This window comes from Phasianus colchicus, chromosome 2 (genome assembly GCF_987193195.1).
Source record: "Phasianus colchicus chromosome 2, bPhaCol1.hap1.1, whole genome shotgun sequence".
Classification (NCBI taxonomy): domain Eukaryota; kingdom Metazoa; phylum Chordata; class Aves; order Galliformes; family Phasianidae; genus Phasianus; species Phasianus colchicus.
The window spans coordinates 46,316,649-46,322,648 of NC_143437.1; positions in this window are offsets into that span (position 1 = coordinate 46,316,649).

Below are 6,000 nucleotides of genomic sequence, written 5' to 3' on the forward strand. Positions count from 1 at the left end.
CAGTTTTGAGTAGTCTATGGATTTCTCATCTCTAAACTGGTGTTTTATCAAAGAGTCAAAGGCTGAAGGGGCAATAGAGAGCATACATGTGCTACCGTAGTTGGATATTGCAGAAATTGAAGAAATACTTTCACTTTTGGGCCATTGCTATCAGCCTAAATTTACTTTTATGCATGACCCTAAGCCTCCTAAGGAATTAATGATAAACCAATTTCCTTTGCCAAAATACTTTATCCTCATACCACATGACCAGCACTCTTTCCCTGCAGTCCTTAACACTGTTCTCAAACCTAAAAGCCTTTCCTGTAAGCCGGTCATCTTCAACAGCCACAAATGTAAACAGGACCATTCCCTGGTTTTGCTATATTAAGTCCCCATTCCAACTCAGCATGGTCCCATCGAAAAGCTTTGGCATAAAGATGCCAAAACCCTCATAATTAAATTGCTTTTAGCTGTCCCAGAAGCTGTTGTTTTCATTCATGTGGGAATAAACTACCATCTGAGAGCACTGTGGCCCATCTGATTCTGGTAATTGATACTGTGCCTTTGTGTCCTTGTTGGCTCTGAAGGCTGTAGCATTATAGTCAGAGCTGCAGCTCTGTGTGCCTAGGCCTTCCTCAAATCTAACAATAAACGGCAACACAGTGATGTTTGTGTTTTCCTTATGCTACAGAAATCCTTATGATTTCTTATACTGTCTCTTCCTGACATAAATTGTTTCATGAACTCAGAGCTCTGAAACTTTTATTATGTCCATGAAACTTGGAAAGTTAATTCCTTACTTACAGAGAGAGAATTGCTGGCTGAAATTATAATAAAGACACTAACCAAGAAGTTTGACAGTCCACAATTCAGCTTTCCAAGTTGAATCTTCACCATAGTCTTCTTATATGAAAAGTGTCTACTAAATATAGAAACAGAACATGGCAGTGGACACTACTGAAGTGGCAGATGAACTTGAATAATTCTGTGGCAAGGCAGCCTCTGTCTGTAGCATGCATGTTCCTTAGTGATTGTAAACTTTTACACCCTGGGCCTGTTTGCTGCCTGGCACAGCTTTATCTGCTGTTGCTGAACAGTGATCTCAAACAATAATATTTCCAAGTAGGGAAATCTGTAGCGAAGGCAGAGCTTGAAAAACAAAACCAAAACACAAGATATCAAAAGGATCTGGTTGGAGAAGAGATGACATTTAGATGTGTTTTCTTTTTCCCCCAATTGCACATTTTGGCTGATGTGCTCCTTCCTAGACTAGACTTTACTCCCTTTTTTGGTCATTTTCTTTCTTGTACAGATATTGAGAAAGAGTTATTGCGATTTCTAAATGTTTTCTCTAATTATAGAAAAGAGGCAGCACACTGTAAAAAGAAATCCATGTATGTTATGTGGTAAAATCTGAAGACAGAAAGAATTTTAAATACTTTAAGATCCTATTACCAGATAAACACTGCTATTCCAACTTCTTCATTTTAGTTGCTGCTTCAGAGGAGTGATAACTCCATTTACTGTTTTAGCTGCCTAGTGCTAATAGCAGTCTTTTATGCAGGCTAAGCTAAGAAGTTGTAGCGTGACTAACCATTTTAGGAATTGTGTTGGAAAATAATATTGAAATGATAGATGGGACACTGCAGGAGATTTTTATCATTTTTGCAGTTTTGTGTAGCATATTTCCTTACAAAAATAATAATTTCTTATTTTAACAGTAACTGGTTAGCATAAATATGCAATAACATTACAGTAACACATACAGAAATAACCGGTATAGTGGGTTTGTTTTCCAAATTCCAGTAGAAATGACAAGCCATCATCTCTGCATCTTTCCCAGCCTGAAATGTTTGAGGAGCACTAGAAAGTCCCAATATATTTCACCAGAGGGCCCTTTCAGTATGCTGTATCAGTTTCATCAATGCTCGGATACCAACAAATGTTGCAAACAAACCCAGAACGCAGCTCAGTTCCTACTTTAAGCAAAGTGATTCACATAGCTCTTGGAGGGATGCTCTTGGCCAGCCTAATGTATTTCTTGTGGAACATCTGCACCAGGGAATCACAGAATTGCAGAACCATAGATGTCTTGAGTTTGAAGGGACCCATAAAAATCGAGTCTGACTCCTGACTCCACACAGCACCATCCAAAATTCAAAGTGTGAGAGCATTGTCAAATGCTCCTTGAACTCCAAGAGCTTGGGGCTATGACCAGTACCCTGGAGACCAGTTCCATGCCCACCTCACTCTGGTGAAGAACCTTTTCCCATCCCCCACCTGACCCTCCCCTGACGCAGCTCCATGCAGTCCCCTCAGATCCTGTCTCTGTCACCAGAGATCAGTACCTGCCTCTCCTAATGGCTTTCTCCCACCCACATCCTTACCATTCACTCTGGCCCAGCGCTCCCCAGGCTGCCTCTGTCCATGTGGACAGTGATTCTATTCACACCCTGGAGTGCTGCCAGTTCCCAATGGGGCTCTGCCTCCCCTGGGGTGTCCCTGGCTCAGGAGCCCTCTGGACCCCACCATCCCTACACAACGCATCTGTGCTGGGGCGATGGCCTCAGTGAGTGAGGTGCATCCCAAGCCCATCTGGAGCTCTGGCAGCCCTTGCATCAGTGTGGCCTTTCTGCCTGGCACAAACAGGCAGAAGACAGGCCAGGGATTTACTCAGAGGGCTTGAGTAAATGCTTAGTGGATAGTAAAGATTTAATTACTGCTAAGTACCTTGATGTTCTCAAGTGCAAATCAGTATGTAACAATAAATGGTTGCAATACTAAACTCATTATAAGGTACACTGTTTGAAACTGGCCTTTTACAACCACTCTTGAGTAAGAGATCAAGGAATCATCTTTAAAACACACGTAAAGCCGTAGGAGGAATTAAAAAAAAATTCCAGAAATCACCCTGCTTACCCAGCTGTCCTACCACATACAAGAAAAACCAATTGCACCACCAGCCAAAGCTAGTAAAGAAGTAGATTTAACACTTTGGTAGACAACAGTGTACAGGGATCTTGAATATCAACTCCATCATCTTTGTTCCGTGTATTAGTATGGTATTATACCCACTGTATCTATCCCATACATTGCAGCTTTCATCTTCTTGGTTTCTTGTATTTACCGATTTTTCAACTTCAGAGTTCTTGTTTCTCTTTTTAAGAAACTGTATTTCAGCTAACCTGGCAAACTTTATTGAATTCACTTACCTGACACAGAAATAATCTTTGCTGTTTCCACCCAGCTGTAAAACAATAACAAACAAAAACAAAAAACAAACAACAGAGAAAAAAAAAAACAACAACAAAAACACACTAACTTGAAAATATGAAGTGCAGTCAAGAATGAGTGTATAAACAGTCTGAAGCATAGCAACTTTCCACAGGTCACGGCAACAGTTTGCAGCCAAGAGCCAGAAGATGTGTATGGCATAGTTTGGAGAGTAGGTCATAGACAGGGGACTCCTACTACTTAATTTGGCGTGTGTATGTTGCTGTGTATCATAGTGACCTGTTTCCACTGGAGCTTGAGCTCTCCCACAGCTGCCTTTCCATTAGCAGTTTCAGCAACAGGAGCTACAGGTGGCTGCTGAGGAGCAGTACCTCGACTGTAAGCCACCAGCTGATCACTTCTCATTGATTTCTTCCACTCCACACCTGTTTTGAAGGAATAACAGTTTGGAGATGAACCTGAAAATGAATCTGTCATGTTAATGAACAATGCTAGCCTCTGAAGGACAGGAAAGTGTACTTCACTGTAAGTGTATGAAGATTCTCCTTGAAAAGTCACACTTGTACATTACACGTATGTATTCCATTACCTTAAACAACAGTTATAAGCACACATATTTTTGAAGAACAAGATCATTGTCAGTACTTACTTTTTGATCCTTATTGCATGAAAATACAATTGTACAAGCTGTCTGAAATTTGTTATGCCTCCCTCCATATTCCCCAGTGCTTTGAAATTTATGGAAAAAAGCACATAGAGTTAACTAGATTCTTTCCTGGTTTGCATTATCTTACATTATCTGCACACTTACATGGGCACAATATTCCCAAGCTAAGATCATTATGGAAGACTTGGTCCTACAAAAATATTTTTGCCAAAAGCCTCTCCTGTTCTGAGATAAACATGATCAGAAACGTCTATGGATTCACAGACCAACTTTGAATAGTTCTTGAATATGTCACATGACCCCATTCATGTTATTATTTCAATCACATGCTTTTATACCTTACTGATTCCTTGTACTGAAACATATTTAAGTGAAATTGATTTCGTAAGTTAACAGAATTAGCTCATGGTTGATAGCAAATTCCTTGTCTTGGAAATTTCTAGAATATTTTTTAAGGAAGAAAAGGAAAGGGGAATAAAGTTATCAGGCTACTGCAATAGCCAGTCTAAACTGGCAACTGCAGCACAACAGAGCACTTGATAATGAGCTAGATTTGACTCAACTAGACTTCCTTTACAAGCATCTGCAGTTCCACTGACTTAAACTGACAGCAACAATCAAGCCTGTATTTTCAATTTCAGTGTAGGTTTGAATATGTGTGTGTATGTATATATAAATATAATTAATATTGTAAACATTCACTAACCTGATTGCGTTAAATGGCACAGAATATGAACTGAATACCTCAAAGATTTAGATGTGGAAACTGTATCTGTTGCTTCCATAATCAGAATTTCAGTGTCAGTTCCAACCGAGTGAATGTTACAGTGCTACTGAAGAGTTCATTCTCAGTCAGAAACAGCGATAAATGAAATGAAGTACTTACTGACTGTATTCCAACTATAACAGACTGCTTATATTATCTTTGCTTTCAGCCACTTCATTTGTTTCCTTCAAATTACACAGTCTTTATCAATATACAGGAAGTTTTAAACATGCTAAAATAATTCAACTGTGTTTCCAACAAGTGATTATGCTCATGAGAGGCATCTTTAATATTTGCATGTTGATATGCATGTTTCCTTAGTAACCATCTACAGATGGTTGGTACTTGTTGGTATTTATCTACCATTTGGCTGTGGGGTGCAACTAAACAGTTTGGCAATGTTACCAATCTCAATACTTGGAAAAAAAATCAAGTGTGTTGGACTGTGTGGCCAGTTGAATAATCCATGCTACAGAAGGCACCATAGATGAGGTGGCAATTGCAGACTTAACCACACTCATACACACCAGCCATCTGTAGGAGAATGTGAACATTTTTTTTTATTCTAAAAACATCTGTACTGAACAAGCTCGAGCCTTATGTCTTTTCAGGCTTAATACTGCAAAAGCTGAGCCTAGTGGTGTTTGCCTGGCAAAATAGCTGAGTCAAGGTGGGGCTTTCTATTGGAACAGCTGAATTAAAATTATCTTCTAATGCTCCTCATTTTTGTATTCTTTAAGGAGAGAGCACAGGTCAGTATTTGTATCATCCTGTTCTTCACTGTCTCTTTAGGAAAACTTAAACTAATTTGTCTTACCACATGAAGTTCTCTGATACATTTAAAACACTAAGCCTTAGAAGGTGGGTGTTTCTTTCCTCTTATTTAAAACATGTAAAATGCAGAACACTGGCTGCCAGTGCCTTCACTTATCAGTAGAAAAGATTGAAAGTGACTCTAGGAAAAGCATTCAGCTTTAGAACGCTAAAGATAGACTTCAATTATTAGAGACAACAGATAAAACAGTACCCTCTATTGATTTTATCAGCACATAAGGGATTGAGCCTTTAGAAGGATACCTTTTATTTTCTATTTTTTACCCCATATCTGGGGTATATGAAAATACAACTAATTGCTATTTTAAAAGCTATTAAGAAATAGTGTTTTACATATGTAATTCAGGCTAAGATGGCTTCAAATTGGGAGTCTCATTGGGGACAGATAGTGGGATATTTTTTAGAACAGTGCAAGGAAATGGACAAAAATAAAGGGAACAACAAAAATAAATGGTTCATTTTTCTGGACTATGTAGGCTTGTAGAGGTGCTAAGTGTTTCTCTACTGAGCTCTTTGC